At 39.6% G+C, this 20566-nt stretch overlaps 1 protein-coding gene across 5 annotated transcripts in view; it reads left to right on the top strand.

The window, feature by feature from the left end:
- Positions 1–20566, top strand: part of HIVEP2 (HIVEP zinc finger 2) — a 204760-nt gene that overhangs the window by 66943 nt on the left and 117251 nt on the right. The window contains exons 1-2 of one of the 5 annotated variants that reach the window (XM_073894019.1): positions 1500–1642; positions 6074–6157. The exons of 3 other annotated variants lie outside the window; for them this stretch is intronic. The gene's annotated coding sequence lies outside the window, so the exon portion shown is untranslated. Of the gene's footprint in view, positions 1–1499; positions 1643–6073; positions 6158–20566 lie in introns of those variants that run through there. One more of the 5 variants, XM_073894021.1, reaches the window with a different exon arrangement.

Raw genomic sequence — 20566 nt, 5'->3', positions numbered from 1 at the left:
AGAGGGCACTAGTGAACATTTCCGTTTAGATTCTTTAAACTAGGCCACATACTGTTGACACATATGCACAGGAGAGAAACGTGAACGCTTTGTGAAATCTTAGTACTAAAAATAATTTTCACTTGTATTTATAGCAGTATTATCATACTTGAGGAAAGTGATGTAGAACCTACCAGTATAGGAAGAAAAATGTCATCTGGTTCCTGTTTCTGGAAAAGTACCCTCTAGAATAAAGCCCTTACATTTGTCAAAAGTTATGGCGATGTTGCTAATAGGTGTTCGCCAATTTTGTGGGCGGGATAGTTAATATCAGTAAGCACTGAGATAAATTCTATCACAGAGAGATATTCTGTACCTAGTAATTAACTGGGTAACAATGCAAATCTGTCCATTATTGGGAAAGGATCGGTAATTAAGACTAACAATAACAAGTAGGGTATGCAAGTTCGGAGGCAGAATTTTGGGTTCTGTCATTGAGAGTTGCCTTTATTGTTCATTGTGTCAGCACATTTGTTTAAAGGCGCCCAGGAAGTGAACATTTTTATGTATTCAAATATTAAAATGTGCAAAAATTCAGCGTTTTCTAATATGAAAACTATGTGAAAGCCCTTTCTATGCAGGGTAACTGTGCATATGTTTGAGTGGGAGGAAAAAGAGAACAGATGACTTGAAACTATTAAAATTGTTACACATGTAAAAAGTTAGTTTCCTCATAAAATAAAAAAAACCAGGATTTTAGTCTTAGTTACCATCTTACTTGTCACTCAATTAAAATATTTGTACATAACATTTCATTGACTCATTTATTCATTCAATTATTTGGCAAACAGTAATAATGCCTACTATGTGTAAGATACCATAGTAGGTGTATCTGATGGATGTGATAATTATGTCTAAATGATCAAACCAATGTAGGAAAAAATATAATTGCACATACGGTATGCAGAATGTCAGTTTCATTGGTGAAACTTACAGTTAAGCTCAGCTCTCCTTAAAAGCATGTTTTAAAGGGATATAGATGCAGAGCTGCAATTTATGTTATTTTCCTAACATTTATTTGGAAAGCAATGGATGTTATTTTTCTTTGGGCCAATTAAGTATTCATGTTTGGGGAGCTTGCTTTAAAAAAGAGCGATTGTTATGTGAGGGAGAACATGAATAAAAGAGAAGGTTACGTGGCATTTTATAAAATAGTTGGCGGTCCCTTTTAAAAAAGCTTATAAAATTGTGTTAAAATTTACTAAACAGCTTGTTATTGCAGACGCTTATTTAAACCAGCTATTTGTGGTTATGTCTGTTGAGGAAGCTTGAAACTTCAACTCTTTCCAGCCGTTAAACTGCAGCACGTTGACTTCAGGTCTCTTGTAAGAAAGTCTAAATGTAGGCTGTTGAATAATCCCTTTGAGGGCCCTGTAACTATTTTTATGCCTGGATATGCGTCATCAGTGGGTATTTTCTCTGGTGACTTGCTTACATCAGGTCTCCTACCATACATTCTATCAGTGAGTGACTTATGATTGATGGGAACCACGGCTGTTGTTTAGCTTTATCTGTGACCTCAGCGAACGGACAACAGGAATTTCCAGGCTGTTAAATTCTCTGAATGCTTGAAGACAGGGGCTCACGGTGTTGATCCAGGCAGGTAGCAGAGTGCTATTATTCACCAGCGGGTGATGGGAGGAGGGACAAGAGAAGAAAGGGGAGGGAGAAAGAGGGAAGGGAGGGGGAATTCCTTTTGTGAGCAGCGGCAATTCTGGCTCAGCTGGTTCCTTAGCCCTGCAAGGCTGTGTGTGTGGGGAAAGGTGCATTTCCGGAACCTGAGAAAGCGGACAGTCAGAACCTTGCCATGGAGGGACCCAGGGACTCGGTGGGGTTGGCCGGGGAAGGCACTGAGTTCTCTTTAATGACCTGGGCTTTTGTTTTTCAAATCAGCTCACCAGATTTTATCCACAGAGAGCCCTGGACTGTTAGGATCCTGTTTAGAAATAGGGACTTTGAATTGAGAGGTGTGCCAGCATTCCTAGTGATCCGTGGGAATCTGTGTTGTCTTTCATCCAGATCTGTTTGGAGGTGATTCTCTGAAAGTTAGCCTGCACCTCACATCGATGGGCTTTGGGGAGTAGAGCCAGGCACTGGTGGACGCGTGTGGAAAGGAATGATAACTGCATTCACAAACATGTTTTCTCATTTTCTTCTTTTTCCCCATGTCTTTCTTACACCTGTGTGAATGAGACTCCTGAACTGTCTATGGAGATGGGCTCACCAGCATGTCAGCAGCTGTGTTTGCTTCCCAATGTGCGAACCCATCTCCTAAACTTTTTTCCTAGTCCTGTCTTCCTTCCCATCTCCTCTACTGCCTTTCTCTGTTCATCTCCTCTCTCTCTTTCCCTGGTGTTGCTTTGTTGGCAAAAGCAGTTCTTGACCTCTTGCTGAGTTAAAGAAGAGCAGATTGTATGCAGATGGGCTGAGGTACACATGTGAATCAAACCACTCTGCTTTGCCCGGGTTTGCAGGCTATCTTTTCAGTGATGGTTTTGTCTTTTAAATGACAATTGGATGAAATTAAAACATTCCTTTTAGTGTAAAGCAATTACATCATTTAAGCACTTAGGCAAAATTGGTTTTATGATCTTTTAAGACTTTTTTTTATGGAAAAATAACATTGATTGATTTGGCTTTAGCAAGCCTTATTCCCCCCCCCCCCCAGAATGAAGGCTATGCCTTCATTGATGTAACAGATTACCAAGGCTACTTGTCACTGTAACTAATTTCTTAATGGCTTGCCTCCAAGGAACCAAATTCAGAGATATATCCCAGAGCCTAGGACCCTGAAACAGGTGCTATGTGGGGCAAATAAGCCCTAGTGGAGAGATTTTTGTTTCTTTTTTGCCTCTTACAATTCCATTGGGTGAGCATGGGCACACATAATTACTTTTATAGCCTCAGTTCCAATTAGCTGTACTAATGGTAAAAATCTCTCCAACTATCCAGTCAGATTGTTTTAATTGTCAACATTTAAAATTCAGATGATTGGAGAAAGAAAAATGAGTGCCACTATCAACCTCACCTACAAAAAAACTCTCCTTTCAAAAACATGCCTTTTGAATAAGCAGTGTGACTCACGACAAGCAATTTATAATTTGAAAATTACGAAAGATTAAAATTCAGTTTCATGGGTTTTGAGTCATTAGTCGTTGAATGAATTAAGCCTTCATAATGCATCTAATTAGAAAGAAATCATTAAAATTTTGGTGAGATCCATTGTTTATGTTTATTTCAGCCTACTGTCCCCTAGGAGCCATTGGTCACTTGCTTTATTTTCATAACAATGACATTATATGAAAAAGATACATTTGGGGGTTAGTTCAGATGCTAACATTCCTTCTTGCATATGTCCTAGGGGATGTTATTAGAAGCTCTAAAATTCTTCACCTTCTCTTTAAAATGTATGTATGCTTTTATGTGGAGGAGTGTGAGAGCAGAACCAAACATGGAGGAGGGCTATGTATTCTTCATTAAAAATATATTTCACAAAAGATTATCGTTTGTGTGGGAGGGAAATCGCTGCTTGTCTTTTGATTGCATTGTGCTTATTCTGTATAAGGACTATTTGAGTTTAGTCAGGATAACCTCATTTGGATAATCTGATGACTGCTTCTGCAGGGAGAAGAGAATATAATTTCAAGGCTGCATACTGATGGGCAATGGTAATTATTCTCTTTTTGGCAGAGCTTAGCATGGAATCTGCATTGGTATTTTTATAACTACATATGCAAATCTTTTCTTCCAAACCTTTTTTTTTTCTCTCCCCATGTGCAGAGCTTTTTGTAGTCTTCAAGACTGTGAAATCCCAAAGGTGTAATATCTAATGATATCAGTGAATGATGATGTGTAAACCTAAGTTAGAGCAAAATCTTGGCTTGAAGTCTTTTTGTTAAAGATCCTTTACTGCAAGTGAATTCCACTGTATACTTGGTTTCTATGGAGACACTTTTATTACTTATGGATAATCAGACTGCTCAAATGTAGATGAGTGATTTGTGTATCGACTTTGGTCAATGCGCTGATAGTTTCCTGGTTAACATGTTATCCTTTAACTAAGGTTCCTATTATGTTGTAGGGCTTACAAGGGTGATGCAGACACCAAGCCTACCTAAAACACTGAGGTGATATGACAATTTTACCTTCTTATAGGTATGTTGCTCTAGTATTACATAAGGAAAAAAGAAACCCTCAAATCACCTACAATTAGGATAATACCTAAGTGGTAGTGTCAGAACAATCGAATGACCCACTTACAAGGCTCATTCTGGGAGGGTATAAAAATATTTCATTTGGTAAATGATTCTTCCACTTCTTACTAGGTAACTGGTACATTAATAGCATTGAAGGATTCCTTAGTTTTATGAATTCTTCTTAGGGATTATTCAAGTTTTAAAAAGTTTTAGATCTTACTGTCATCATTTACAGATGAAGATTAAGAGGCCTCATAAACCAATGAGCTTTATACTCAAAGCACATTGTCTTGACAGTGGCTAAAGGACAAGCCCTCTCATTGGAGATGATCTGTTGGGGCTTAGGAGCTGGAAGGCTCTAACCTCATATGTGTGATGTCAGGAGAGAACTTGGTGATGTTGGGCTCAGTTCTTCTGCAGCCCCGATAATGGAAACGAAACTGCTAATTAGTTAGAGCAATGTTTGCAGCTTTGCATGTGTTGTCTTAATCTTCCTGTGACAGAGGTTGGCAGCATCCCTCAGTGACTGATGCATGGATCCACTGTGAGGTACTCAGATTTCTACAACAAGATGTCCTCATTTGAGTCAGCAGGGTAGAAGTCCCTGTTGAGTGGTGGCAAAGGGAAGGGCTTTCATAGAATAGGAGCCTGGGAGTTCAGGGATAGATGAAAAGCACTGTGTAGACAACGATGGTTGGAGATAGATGTATTTGTAGTGGAAATATTTTATTCTACTCTTTTCACTTAGTCTGGAAGAAGATATATTTTCTATGAAAGAAAACTTTGTGTGGGTCTAATGATCCTGAAAGCAGGAGCTTAGAGGCCCTTTTATTTTAAATGCAAGCAATGGATCTCAGGTCCAAGAATTTTCATCAAAGGCATTCTTCTAACTTACTAAAGTTACATGACGCTATCTGATTGCCTCAAAACTGAAGGATGGATAGGAATATCTTCTAAGCACATGTGTGGGGGGGATTCTTGCCATATGTCGGGCAGGTTACTCTATCTTCACTCATCTTCTCAAATTCACTTGCTGCAGAATTTTATTTTAAAGATTTCCCTTTTTCCAAACCTGTAGATTTTTTACTGGACATTGAAACATTCTTAACATGGAGATTTATAGATATTTAAATAACTAATTGCCCACAAGTACCTCATTTTCTGTAAAATCACAACCTGACTTCTGTGTGAAGTAGATAAGGTCATATTGAAAATGGTTTTCTTCTGTTCTTTAGGTTAGTTTTATATGAGTTGAGAGGTATTCATAAGACCACATAGCATAGTCCAATAAATAATTTATCTTCCTCCTGGGGGAATAACTTCAAGAAAAACCAGGAATATATATTACCAACCATGAAAAAGGATCTTTGCCTTTTTCACTGTAAAGAATAAGATAAAAATCTCTGTCCTCGAGAAACTTGAGTCTAGTATGGGGAGAAGACTGCATATGTCCCATGCCTGATCCAAACTGAGCACTAGAGGCATCAAGGATGACTGAAATTTGAGCTCCAGTGGCCAAGGAATGAGGGTCCCAAGAACAGAGAAAAGAAAGGAAAAACCACTGGGGCAAAGACAAATTTGATTTTATGTAACTGCTCTGTCCAGATAGGGCTATGAGGAACCTGTGGTTACAATTGTGGCTTTGAGTTGTGCCTGGGCAGTGGTGGGTGGGAGGAATCAAGATATAGAGCCCAGCGAGAGGCTGAACTTTGTCTGGACACTTGGTCAGAGTCAAAGCCATGTAAGCTAAAGGAGCAGATCTGGGACTAGGGTCTCAGTGGAGTGGGTCAGTTTTCCCCATTTGTAATGAAGTGCTGAAGCAAACCTTTCTCTTTTAGGTGAAAGGCTGTCTCAGAGGAAGGGCACTAAATGATGTTAAAGGCGTAAAGCCCTCAGGCCTCAGAGAACCTGGACTTTTAAAGGCAAGTAATGATTCCTGAGAAAAGAGGCTTCTTTGTCATTAATGTAGGACACATTGCTGACTTGTCTGGTGGCAAAGGCTTGCCGTCAATCCCACTTGAGGCTCAGTTGTCCCCACTGGGAGGGTCAAATTCCTCTCTGACCTTTGTTCCCTCTCATTGGAATCTTTCTTTCTTTCTTTTTTTTTTTTTTGTGAAGCTTCACCCTCCTGGAGCAGCGTTCAAGTTGTGGGACTCTTAGCAAGCGTTTTGAGTTTGGGTCCTAGTGAGAATAATCAAAATATCTCAATATTCCCCTCTGTTTGTTGATGGCAATTAGTCTCTATTGGAAAGTGAACAAAAGGGGAATATAAAGGAAATGAGTTTAGAACCCTGGGAAATACTTTGATTTGGGGGATAGGAAGAAAAATAGAACCTGATAAAGAGGGGCAGCAAGGGGGTAGGTGGAAGCCAAGAAAAGCCAAGTAATAGGAGAGATGGATTATAGGATTTCCAAATATCATCAGTTTCACTCATACAGTGTACATTGAGGATGTTCTAGATGCCAGGCCATGGGCTAGCTTCTGTGGATACAGTAGTGAACCAGACATCACCCTCGTCCTGAAAGAATTCACTCGAAGTTGGGTATCACAACCCAGGTGGCACTATTCAGTGGTTTTTGCTGGTATTGCCATGTAACCCAGGGAAACAGTGAAAGCAGCCTGTGGGGCGAGCCCCATTTGGAGGGGGGTGGGGCATGAGAAGGTGGGGTGCCATAAGGGCAAGATTGTGGAAGGCTGGTGAGGGTGTTGCTGAAATGTCTGACTCTGGGGTCCATGGTTGCCAAAACAGGGGAAGTCAGATGGCCTGGGAAGGGACCTGAGATTAAGGGACCAGAAGTCCACATGAGGGCAAAGAGCCTCCTCAGCAGCTGTGAGGAAGTGAAAAACATTTTGAGAAGGGAGTCTGGCATTAGCAAGTAGAGGTCTGAGTTTGAGATAGAGGAGAAAGAAAAGGTCCAGGAGAGTCATGGAATTAAATTTAGGCTATTAGTGGAGGGCTGCAGGATTGGTTCTAATGGTAGCTCCTGTAACATTCATCTGTAATATATTATTATGCCTTATGCTTAACATCACCCAAAAAAGATCCCCTACCTGTGTTTCAAACACCACTACCCTAGAAAAGTTCTGGTATGTCACACCTAGTCTACTACAGCTCATTAGATGGTGTTGCTGACGCGAGTTTCTCTACCAGTGGTCAGTTCCTTATTCCACTGCAAGGCTCATCTTCCTAAAATACCATTTTTAATGACTTACTGTGAAGATCTAAAACCTTCCCTGGCTACCCATTGCCTACAATTTAAAAGATGTGCTCCTGCCTAAAATGAGAAATCTCCGTTTTCACAAGACTTCATAATTTACCAAGAGTTTCTAAATACATAGTCTCACTGAATTCTTACAAAATCCATATGGCAGACTGGACAGATGTTGCTGTCTTCCTAAGTGTGTAAGTCACACAATAGAGGATCAGACAGACTAAATAACGGGCCCAGGGCCATGCAGTTTATGAATAGCAAAGCCAGGAATAGAAGTCAGGTCTTCTGAATTCAAATTTAAGGTGCTTTGTACCACACCATGGTCTCCCCTTGTCTGTGGAACCCCATTTCCTTTCTCACCCTCTAGTTTCTGTAATTAGGATGATGAGGCAATGTGCCTCTAGTTCCAGCATTGCAGAGAGGCCTCTTGGTGTCTCTCTAGGCACCGGCCTGTCATTGCTCAAAAGTTGTGATCTAGAGCTGTCGACTAGGACACATTTGCTGACTGATTTTCCCTTCGGTAAGGAAAAGTCTGTCTCTTGCCAGGACATCTGGGGAGACACAGACAACACTCTTTCCTTCTCTGATGTCATTCTCAGTGCCTGCTTGTCTCATATGGAACTTGGAGAGGGTTGCCACTGACTTTGCATTGGATTATGGGATGGCTTTTGACCACTGCCAGGACCATCTCTTCCTCCTTCAACTGTTCTCTCCAAGAAGGTGTACTTCTGAAGCATGCTTTGTATTTTTACCTAGAGCACTTAATGGTCTGAAAACTTGTTTAAAAATGCATTATCTTGTTGTATCAATGAATGTATAGATTTGTTACTATTTAGAAATGAATAGTTCTGGAAAATATTGTGTATAGAAGGATGTGGAGCTGTGTTTTGAACTACATATTAAAATCTGGAACATTTGCTAGCAATGCAATGATTAATGAGTCTGTGTTAACGTGATTTTAGGGTACACTCTGTTTCCATTTTCTCCTTGTACCGAAGCCAGTATGATTGGGGTTTGACAGAGTTTTGGGAGACAATTTACTGCATCAGAAGTTTAAATGACCTAAAAAAAAAATATGCCTGACAATTGTCTAGAATATCAAGAATTGCCTCCACTCCTATAAAGATCGATGAAGGAAATACGTGTATGCAGATTAGTTAAATAATATATTCCAAGAGTGCTACATTGCCCTTAGAGCTGCACACACACAGAAAATCCCTGCATGTGTTTGTGACCCTGCATGCTTTAAGTTGGGTTTCCATGATTAAGGGGTGCGGCTTTCTCATGAGAAAAGCTAAGAAAGAATAGTTACCAAAAAGAAAAAGTGTTTTACAATCCTCATTGTTTTCTTCTCCCTTGTAATGGTGTATTCCTCCTAGAGACAATCACATAGTTCCTCAGGAGGCTGAGATACATTCTCATTTTTCTATGTTGGAATTAAAAGACCAGTAAAGGTATGGGCGAGTATGAAGGACCTAAGTGCCAAACTCTGGATTTTTTCCCCCTTTACTTTCTTTAATTGGACCAAAGGTATAATGATATACAATATATTGGAATGAGATACAATTTGGACTTTGGTAGTACAGTATTTTAGGGAGGCAACAAGATGTGTAAATTCTAAATAACATTAAATAGAAATGTTTCTGAAATGGGATTTTAATTATGAACTATTAATGTATTATTTACCTTCTAGGTAATTAATTTTTTTTTTATTTATTAGGGTGCTCATTGGAAATAGTGATTTATATTGTGAACTTATATTTTTCACTGGGCCTAGTTACAGTTAGCTGGCTAGCTGATAAAAATTGAATAATTAAAGGGACATTCCTGATTAAAAATAATTAGGCATATATGTATGTTATGAGCTTGTTAGCACACATGTTGGATTGTACAATAAGGTGAATGATGGTTAGGAAGACTAGCTTATATTCTATTCAAAGTATTAGCAATAATAAAAATAGCCCACTCGTAATATATGATAAAGAGAAGAACAAAAATATAGGAAGTTGATATTTTTGTAGATATCTTTACTCCGTCTTTTAAAATGCAGATCAATGTGATGTATCCTGTGATGACATTTTTCCAAAAGTACTTAGCCATTTTGTCTTTCGCCACATTATTCTCTCCTACCTTGTTAAATGACTTTTGCTATCAGTGGCACACAGTTGAAAGGCATTATAACTTGCTCTGGTGCTCTGTGTTCTTTAGAGCTGCCCCTGGGGCCCATGCATCCCCATTCGTGGCCCAACAAATGCAGGCTCTCATCACCCTGGAGCTGTAGACCACGGAGTCTGTTCACCAACACTCCTCAAATTCACATAATTCACATTAAATCTAGTACCGTCTCAAGTTCCTCACCTCCCGTACATCTTGCCAAAGCTGGTGGTCATTCTGTGTCTTCATATTTTCAACGCTTAATAGCTTTTGCAACAGTTGACCATCATGCCTTGATGGTCAACTGTTAATAAAATACTTGGTTCTCCCAGCTTCCATGCACCATCCTTGTGAGGTTTTTTCCCCACCGCCTCTTCTCAGTCTCTTTTGCTGGCCTTCCTGGAAGTGTTGAAGTCCCCTCGGGCTCTGTTCTCAACCCCTTTATCTTCTTTATTTAAATGCTCTTTCTAGCAGATAGCAGTAATCCCGTAGTTCCAAATACCGTGCATATGCCGATAATTTTCCAAAGTTTTATAGCCACGAATGGATCTTCTCCTGAGTTCCCAACTTAAATACTTCCCCTCTGGCTGTCCCACGGGTAATATCAAAGTTAGGATATTCAAAGGGGAACTATCGGGTCCTTGTGGCCCCACACTGGCCTAGTGTGCTGCAAAAGCTCTTCACTACCCTCCCTGACACTCCACAGAGTAGCCTATTAAGTATAAATTATAGAATGCATTCCCTTGCTCAGAATTTTCTAATAAATTTTCATTAATTACCCTCAGAATAAAACCTAAGCTAGTCAGGCCTGCAGCATGCCCTTCTCCACATGATCCATTCCCTGTTAGGCTCCAACCATGTTGGCCTTCGTGCTGTTCTTGAAATTTGCTAAGTAGTTCCTGCCTTGGTCTTTGCTCTTACTGTTTCTCCTGTTTAGAATGCTCTTTACCCACATCTTCTCAAGTATGGCTCCTTGTTCAAGTCTCAGCTCAAATGTCACTTCTTTGAACAGGCCGTCTGTGACTCAGGTTTGAGCAGTTTCTTCCCTCTATCTCCAGTTCACCTTTTATCACGTTTTCTTCCTAGGACTTAACCTGAAATGATCAATTTAATTGTTTATGTGGGTTTTTTTTTTTTTTTTTGGTCTGTCTCCACCCCACCCCCCACCCCGCCTGCGCCCATGGACTTGCTGAGTTCAATGACATTTTGTCACTCACCCTTGCATCTCAGTGCTTAGTAGAGTAAATAGCACTTCAAAGTATTTGTTGATATATTCACCACCTTGAGCCTGGTTTCCTTATCTGTAAAACAAAGGTGTTAGGACAGGTGACCTCTGAACTTGTCCCACCTAGATAGTTTTAATTTTTGTCACATCTCTAGCCCTCTGATCAGTCCCGTTGACCTCCTTAATGTCCCATAAATGGGCTGTGTTTTTTCAGGTTTTCAGGCCTTTGTTTATTCTGTTCTCTCCCCTAGTGTCCTTCCTTCTCTTCCATGCTAGCCAAATTGACCAATTACCCCTCACAGGGGAATGTAATCATTTTATGGATACATGTCTTGCCTGTACTAAATGGTTGGCTAAATCTTGAATACCGATGGCAGCTATTATGGGGCAAGCATACAGGGCATACTCCAGTGTATCCCTTGTAACTCAATAATAAGGGCATGATGTCTTTCAAAAACATTGCCTTCAGAACACTGAGAATGTTCAGACTGTTTTACTAATTTATGTGGGACAAAATAGATTTTTAAAAAGCAAATAGGTATATCTTTATTAAGCCCAAACTGGAGGGAAAAAAATGGAAAAAATAAAAAAAGAAATTTAGACTTAGGATGACGTGGTTTTTTGCAAATATTTGTAAGCGGTCTTACCATAACAGTTTTTTTTTTATAAAAATATATTCATAGATAGCTTGAGTTGGGGTTTTAACTTGGTTCGGTTTGTTCAGGTATTTGGAATTTAGAGAAGCTCTATGAAAATATCCCACCTACACATTTTGGACATCCTCTTCTTGCTTGTCTTTAGAACAGCTTGGTTCTTTTAATAGCAACGGCTGAGTGGAGGGGAACCATTTGTAGTGGGTAAATTTAAGTACAGTATGTCCTCCTGTTCCAAGCAAAAGTCATGCTAACTGCTTAGGAATTGGTGCAAATATATATAGATAGATATATATCTATATCTATCTATCTATATATATATTTTTTTTTTTTTTTTTGCCGTTGGTCAGATCCCTGAAAACAGTGTTTTAGAAGGACATTACTCATTCCTCACACAATTAGAAGAATTACTGGTCAACTTCAAAAAAATTCAGTAGCCAGGGAACACCTCATCTATTCTTGATTTATTATCATCCTTTCAGAAGCTGTTCTTAAAGTGTCCATGGGCTAGCTCGGAAGAGCTGGTGTTGAGGACAGTCACAGCTTTGTTTCTTCACTTAGTGTGTGATCCTAATGCTATATGATTATGCTTAATTCAGTATATACAAATGGTTAATTCCTCTTAATCCAGAGTAACTGGGACATGTGTGCTCAAAATGAAGAGTAACCCTAGATTCCATTCATGGATTAACTGTTTTCAAAGAATTCAGTCAAATACACTTACAATATTTTTTTTATGTTTAATAACATTAAAGGCACATAGTGGTTCCTGGTAATCATTGTGCACATCAATTATTTGTGAATAGTATTGTCATTCTAAATAATGCCAGTGATTGGATTCTCAGTCTATCCCAGAATTTGCTGTTTTGCATAAACAGCTTTATTCAAGAAGGCATCCATTTCTTTTGCAAAAGTAAAGATGAGAAAAAAGTCTGCTTCTATAAAAATCTTGTTTGGGGTAACCCCCCCTTCCCTATAGTGAGTAGATGTGAAGGATTTCCCAAAAGGTTGGTGTAGTTTTGCATGGGAGAGCTGGGAGAGCATGTGTTGGGTATACTGCTGAGGACTGGAGGCAGGTGAATCTTGATTCTGTGTTTCTATTCAGCAGCCTCATGCCATTGTCTGAGCTGCATGGTGTCTGGAAAGAAGCTGTGTAATGCTTTAAGACTGGCATTGCAAATCCTTTCTGTTAGGGGAACATTGCCCATATGGGTGATGGAAAAGCTGTGTCTTATGGCTGCTGGTGTGACCTTGTTAGATCCTGTGGAGAATTAATATCTACAGAGGTTGGGATTGGGGAGACTGGAAATATAGAGAAATAGTGGATTAGGGGTGCCTTAGTCAAAAAAAGGGTGGGAACTATGGGAATAATACATTGAAAAAATATCAGATGGGAAATTTATGAACTGTAAGAAACCCAGTATTGCATGAAATCTTACTTTAACTCTCAAAATTGGCCATAAAAGGGCTAACTCAATTGCAGGAAAGGGGTAAATATTTAGTTCAAACCTCCTTGTTTCGATAAATCACAGTACCTCCTTAGTTTTGGTTAGGCAGGGTGACTTGGACTTTTTCCTTTCATTTTTGAGTAAAGATGTGAATGCTGTTTAAACGTGTTTCACTGAGTAGTACCTTGATTTTCACCAATCATTTATTGAAAAGAAAAAATGTCATCAATTTATATTTTAAAATAAAGTGAGTTTGAAAGGTTTTATGAAATCACTGTCCATTTTGGTTAGGTTTTGCCGGTAGCTGCCTGCACTTAGGCTTTGTTCTTGGTTAGTCATCACTGTTGAGGAAAGATTGCTGCTTTTTGGAAATGGTCCCAAAGACTCATTGTTCCAAACATCGGACATCCTTATGTTATTCAGGTCCTACCGTCCTTGGTCTAAAACAGATTAATTACTAATCTCTCAGTGAATAATTAACCATTTGACTTGTTCCCATGTTATATACTCACTGGGTTAGAAATTATTTCCAAACTTCTGAAGAGAGGGGAAGGTTATTCCTGGTTTCACAATGTCCCCATTGTTACTAACCTCTGTGTATGTGTGAGAGACATCAGCTGATACCTACGCACTGGTCCAGCTACTCAATCAAACCACTTCCTGGGGTTTTCTCGGGTAATGGCAGTGATTTAGAAGATACCACAGTAGTATTAAAGGACTGCTCCTCCCTGCGCATTACCCCGGGCCTGAATGACAGAGCTGTCAAATTCAAAAGGAGCATTTTTGTTGCAGTGCCCTTAACATCTGCAGTTTACTTTTGCAGAAAGTTGCATTTCAGCTGGGTTTAGGGTTGCTCGTCTGTGTGCTTTCAACAGCACATATTTTAAGACCACTTATTGCATAGTAATGGGCTACCAGCTTAATTTCCATTAATTAGCCAATCCGTGCCTTGGTTGAGTTACCACCATGTGCAAAGTCCTGTGTTAGGCTTGGGGCAGACAGGCAAAGGTAAGTCATTTGTGGCTGCTTTCAAGAGGTAGGAGTGACTGCAGAGATGAGAGCTCAACATGAAGGGGGGTCGAATGAGGTGTTAATGCAAACGTACTTTTAGAAATACGTGTTTCTGTGATTTTAGCTTCTGAATCTATGCACATAGTGTGTTCCATAAGGTTAAATTTGTATTTTTAGGATTTGATTTATCCTATAAAAAAGCACATAGAACTATTTTTATAAAACTTTTGCTTTGTTTTGCTTTATTATCTTTCTTAGAAGAAATAAAAATTTCAGAATTATTTTTGGATCACAACAGATGTGTTCTGTTCTGGCCCTTCAGAGGCTCTACAATTGCATTTTTGGCCATGGAGTAACCAGCTTAAATTTGGGAATTTAAGACACTAGTTCTCTCCTTGGATTTTCTGACACAGCCTTGACTTGCCTTTTTCCTTCTGATACTTGCACATCTTCTCCTTTCCTCGTGCCAGGATGATCCAAATCTAATGAGATAATGTATGTGGGAGTACTCTGTGAGCTGTGAAGTGTTGTGAAGAAGCACGTGTCGGCATGATTATCATTGTCACTATTGTTTTCACGTGGTCACTGCTTTCTATTATCTCACTAGACATGCTAGTAATTCACTTCTGCAACGTCAGAGATGATCTCATTGGAGAAGCTATTTTCTTCTTGAGCTTAAGAAAGTTTGGTTCGCGGATGGACCTTGTCTTAGGCAAAAAGTTGATTTCGCCAGTTCTGCCGTCTGTGTCCTGACTGAGGCTCTCAGGAACAGGAGGTGATGGGGAGGGTTAGGAAAGGAAAAAATTCAGGGTGTTTGTACCGTGTGGTGACTGTGCACTGTTGGGCTATCCGCGCGTTGTTAAGGTTCACTTTACAAAAACTGACATTTGGTCGTATAAATAAATTTATTTTTAAAGTGAGAGATTGTTCTTGGTAGTGGTTAAGAGTGTAGGCTCTGGAATTAAATTGTCATGCATCTTGTCCTGGTTCCTTTACTTCTAACTTGGTGAAAGTTGGGCAAGTTTTTCTCTCTGTGCCTCAGTTTTTTCTATATTATAAAATAAGGGTAATTTTATTACATGGCAGGGTTTTTGTGAAGTTTATTTTTAAATTTAATTTAATTTTACTTTTTAAAAAAGATTATTTATTTGAGAGAGCGAGAGTGCATGAACGGGAGGGGCAGAGGAAGAGGGAGAGAGAATCTCAAGCAGACTCCTCTGTGAGCTCGGAGCCCGAGGCGGGGCTTGATCTCACGACCCTGAGATCATGACCTGAGAGGAAACCAAGAGTCGGACGCTCCACCAAATGCGGCACCCAGGCGCCCTTTTGTGAAGTTTAAGAGGAAAAATGGATCTGAAGCTGTTTTCACTCATCTCGGTTCAAAGAGGAAATAAAATTCTATATTGAAGGGATCAAATGGACCATCTCTTAAACTGTTTTAGGTTCTATTTAATGGAATTCGGTTGACTTTGATGATAAGTCTCTCGAGAGGAGGAGAAAGGGAGTAGGGCAGGGTGGTGAGGAGAGAAGGTGCATTAAGAGCAAGGAAGGTGCTGTGCTGTAGTGATCCTTCATAGGGACCAATTCACTTGCTTTATGCGGCTTGGTGGTGTCAAAAGGTCTTCTATATACATTTCACCGCATCTTCACAACGGCCTCGTTTTACACATAGGGGAATTGTGCCTCAGAGGCACTCAGTGACTGGCTCATAGATGACCAGCCAGTGAGGGGTACCATGAGGTCGGAGGAGCAGGTCTCCTGAGCTCAGGTGGTAACTTCCTTTCTTCCAATACATGGGTCCTTCTCTGCTACACAATAATGTTCATTTTTATGATAACCTTGGTGCTGAATGCCAAAGGAGCAGAGGGTGCTGTGCTGTCACAGATACCCTGAGTGAGGGGTACTGGTGGGGAGCCAGGGGCCTCCTTCTGCGGTACTGAGTGCACTAACCTGCAGCTGTTCGGGGCTGGCCTTGCCTCCCTGTGCTGGGAGGTTTTAAGCGTCCCCTACTCCTGCTGGCCTCGGAGTGAAAATTGTGTTTCATCTCTCTGATGGGCTGTTTCGGATCAGTGTTCTGGGGGAGAAATCGTCCGTCTTTCCTTTCTGCTAGTAAGGAAGGTAATGGACACCTGTTCACTAATTGAACACATAGGTTACAAGATTACGAGTATGAATATACTTTTAACCCAGGCCTCTTTGGGATTACTGTGTTGATGAACTTGAAGTTACTAAGTAAAGCTACTAACATATGTAATCCAAAACTTAGTTTCATTTAAGTAAGCCTTCTGATTGTGATTCACGTGTACATTTCGCAATGCTCGTTGTCATATAATGTAGTTTTATCTTTTTTTTTTTTTTTTTGGTTCTGAGCTTAAACATAGCTTTAAAAGTTTGATTTTTCTCCTTGTTCTGATTATCCTGTTTGTCATATTAAAAATCATGTGATCAGAGAAAACTCAGTGTCGTGCTTCAGCATTTTACAAATATTGAAAACAAATTTTAAAATTGGAAGAATTGTTTTGTCCATGTTAACGACTAAAGATTAAATTGATTTTAGTCTTATATTTGAATACACAGTTTTTATTAAATCATTTTCTACTCTGAATGAATTTGTATATAGTTGGTATATTTTTGGCAAATAAATACATTTGTTTTATGTCTTAAAATTTTGATTAGCATGATACAACTTTTTTTTTGTCTGTGAGCGCTTTATTTTTCAGAGAGGAGGTAAGCAACAGTGATTTTTTTGAAGCAACATCTAGGCTAGGGTTGCTTAGCCTTGGTACTTTTGACATTTGGGTCTGGGCAATTCTTTGTTGTGGAGGATCTATTTTGTGCTTTGTAGTATGTTTAGTAACGTTCCTGGCCGCTACCCAGTAGATACCAATAGTATCCCCTGTACTCAGTCCTAACAACCAAAAATGTCTCCAGACATTGCCAAATGACCCCGAGGGAGCAAAATCATCCTGGATTGCGAACCACTGATCTAGGATTTTCGGTATATATTCAAATCTTCTGCATTGAGTAAATCTGGATTATTCTATAATTTTGAATTCAGAATCACACCAAGGAGGAGAAAATACTATAGAGGCAGTACATTGTACTTACACATTATGAAAAAATAAGATTTTTCAACAAAATGAGTTTTCTGATTAACAGTTATCATAATAAATCCAATTAACCAGAATTCCAAACATTTGGATGAACATTTTGTCTCCTTATTTTCTTTCAAAATAGATATATCACCTTTATTCTGAATTAATTTATAACCATGACTTGATAGTGTTTTTTAAAAACTTCAAATAAATGGAAATGATAGCATGATTTGCTACATATTAAATGCTCTGTCTGATTAGAAAATTCTGTGTGTTCCTCTTGCACCTACTGAAAGGCTTAATTGCCTTTACAGATGGGCATCTGCCTCAATAGTGCAAAAAGTGCTGAGGCTGGGTTTTCTAAATCTCTTTATGGTCTTTTTAGTAGATGCTTTAGCATAAGGGGGCAGAGAGATACACCTGGTTATGGACTGCCGTGGAGAAACAGACATTTCACTTGGCCCAGGAACTAAGGGGCTGCTTTGTAAAATGTGTTTGACTAACGATAGAACATATCTTTATTCTGTGAACCGTGGGCTGAAGCTTTAGCCAATCAGAGGAAGGAATTTACTGGATGGTAAAAGGAAGTATTTGTTCCGTTATTGTAGTACATGGCCTCTTGCCATCTCTGATAAAGGATTGAAGTGTTGTGCACCCAAAGTCTGCTACCCTCTTGACCCTTCATCAATCATCAACTGCACCGTGAGGTTAAGTGAACTGTAGTTCAGTAGGATAACTATTGTTTAAGCACTGTGTCACTCTTAAAAACGGAAATTTCTGACACAGCAGTCTTGCAATGTGATGTCTTTCTAGTTTTAAGATGATAGACGTATGTTTCCTTTCTGTTGCTAATCTGTGCCAGATTAGCAGTATAAAACGATAATATAGAAGGCTTGAAACTGGCTTGTTCAGATGGGTGACCCTGAGACCGTTGGGAATTTCTTTTTCTTTTTAAAAAATAAGAACGTCTAACAAAATAAGCAGCCTGTTCTAGCACAACATTTCAAGAACTTCACATGGGATCCTATTGGAATTTTCATTGTCTTAAAAACACTGGGCTACTTTCCAACTTTTGCATGCTACTCCTTCGCTGTTAATGTTTTAATTATTGAAAGCAGGTATTTGTCCACATGTTTTCTAAGTAACTGATGGCACATACAGATTCTTTCTTTTTTTTTTTTTTTTTCTGACTAGTTCAGGAAAGCTTTAGAAGAGCTATGTCCAGTATTCACGGCTTTATGTCATCTAATCTCTATACTTCTGCCATGTACTCAGACAAGCAGAGTAATATATCAGCTGCAGCTGTTGCTAACCAAAGCTGTCACAGAAGTGGGTGGAGGAAGAATCAGGGCTGGTGTGTTCAGGTTCTGGGTATCAAAAGCATATCTGTTGCAATCAATCTGTGATGACAACAACTGGCTCGTGGAGGGCAATTCAAGCCAGATATTTGTTTTATCTTTGACCAAATGTATAGTAGATAGATGCCACAGTGATAAATACCACTGATAGATAATAACAATTGGTTGAATATATACAATCGCCTGACTTGTGTAATAAGAAACACTCATGAATGGGTGGTGTTCATTAGTTTTGGCTGTAGCCTTTCTGTAAAGTTGTAAACATAAGGCTTGATTTTTAATAGCATGCAAAGTTTTAAAAAAGACAAATGAAAATACATAATAGCAAAAGACTAAACTGTTTGTTTTCTGATATAAGCAGGCAGTGGTGCTTTCTAATTAAGTGTATTTTGATTAAAATAAGTATTTACACCAAGGCACATATCCAGCTGCTTATTAGAGGAACACTAACACCACACTTACCAGAGCTGGTTAGAAATATGGGAGTCAGTATAGCCCTACCTAAGATTCCTCATAATCCTACATAAGATTCTTCATAACCCGGGGCGCCTGGGTGGCTCAGATGGTTAAGCGTCTGCCTTCGACTCAGATCATGATCCCAGGGTCCTGGGATCGAGTACCGCATCAGGCTCCCTGCTAGGCGGGGAGCCTGCTTCTCCCTCTGCCTCTGCCTCTCTCTCTCTCTCTCTCTCTCTCTCTCTGACTCTCATGAATAAATAAATAAAACATTTAAAAAAATTCTTCATAACCCACTGAACTCCTTATTCCCCATCTTCCATATTCCCCCATTCTCCAATTTACCGTGGGGCCAGGGAAGAGAACTAAAAATCCCCATGAAAAAATTGTAGCGCTGGGGTGCCTGGGTGCCTTGGTCCCACTCTTGATGTCGACTCGGACCGTGACCTCAGAGTCATGATATAAAACCCTGCATTGGCTCCGGGCTCCGTGAGGAGTCTGCTTGAGATTTCTCCCTCCCCCTCTGCCACTCCCTCCCTTCTAAAATAAATAAATAAATAAATAAATAAATAAAACCTTTAAAAGATTGTAGCTCAATTTTCATCTTCTTTCATTTTTTTTAATAATGACAGTTAAAAGGATTAAAAAAAAAATTTTTTTTTTTTTTTTAAGCAGTTAGTAAGGGATAATTGACCTTTTTGGGCTGAGTCTCTTTGCATTTTAATCCAGTTGGGGTAAAATGAGATCCTGATATGGTTAAATCAATTAAGGGAGAGACTTACCTTAAAGATAAGAAGAAAGCCGTTTCTACAACTTTACATATTAGTCCACGCAATAATTCTCCTCATCATTAACATCAAAGTATACACTGCTTTTGGGATTGTCCACATGTTTTCTGAGTAACCGTTGACATGTCCAGCTTCATGACTGTAGGTGCCTCACAGAAACAACTTTCCAGACAAAATACTTGTGCTCTAGAGACTTAAGTTTAAAGATAGGCACTTTGATATGGATGCATATACATAGGGCAAAAAGATAAAGGAGTAAGCTCTTACCTAATTGCAAAAGAAAGCTTTACAGCAGAGATGAAATTTCAGGAACTGTTCTTTGCTAGAAATATCTTTGTGGCTGGGCATTGGGGAAAAGGAAGTGTGTGCCAATGATCATGCTCAGTGATTTCTTAATAGCTAACATTTACTGAGGACTTATGATGTGCCAGGCAGGCATGCTTTAGGTGCGTTAATGTCATTTGTTCTCCCACAGGCGTGTGAGGCAGTTACTGTTACTCTCTCCCCTTTCCTAGATGAGGAAACTGGGGCACAAGGAGAATAAATAATGTGCTCGGTTAGAGGGAGTAAAAGGCTGAAGTATGCCTCTTAACTAATGCACTACCCTGTCTATCTAATTTGATTTCCAACCCAGCCCTGCAAAGGAGGGATTTTCTTCACTTTACACAGAAAGACATTGAAGGCCAGGAAGGTCAACTTAAAGTCACAGGTGGCCAATGGCGGAGGAAGGATTTGAACCAAGGTCTGACCATCTCAGAAGTCTGTGCTTTTTCATGGCAAAAGGAAGTCTTCTTGGGGAGGCTCAGAAAGGCATCGCTGACCAACAAAATAGGGCAGGTCCAGCTCCTTCCCTGTAGAGACAGTTAAGGTTACACAGAAGCCTGTATAGGTTGTTCGTAAGCCGTCGTCAGACACTAGAGCAGTTGTTTC

Source organism: Callorhinus ursinus, unplaced genomic scaffold (genome assembly GCF_003265705.2).
Source record: "Callorhinus ursinus isolate GAN/ISIS: 27379988/994484 unplaced genomic scaffold, GSC_fseal_2.0 scaffold6, whole genome shotgun sequence".
Lineage (NCBI taxonomy): Eukaryota > Metazoa > Chordata > Mammalia > Carnivora > Otariidae > Callorhinus > Callorhinus ursinus.
This window is presented reverse-complemented; position numbering and strand designations above follow the sequence as displayed.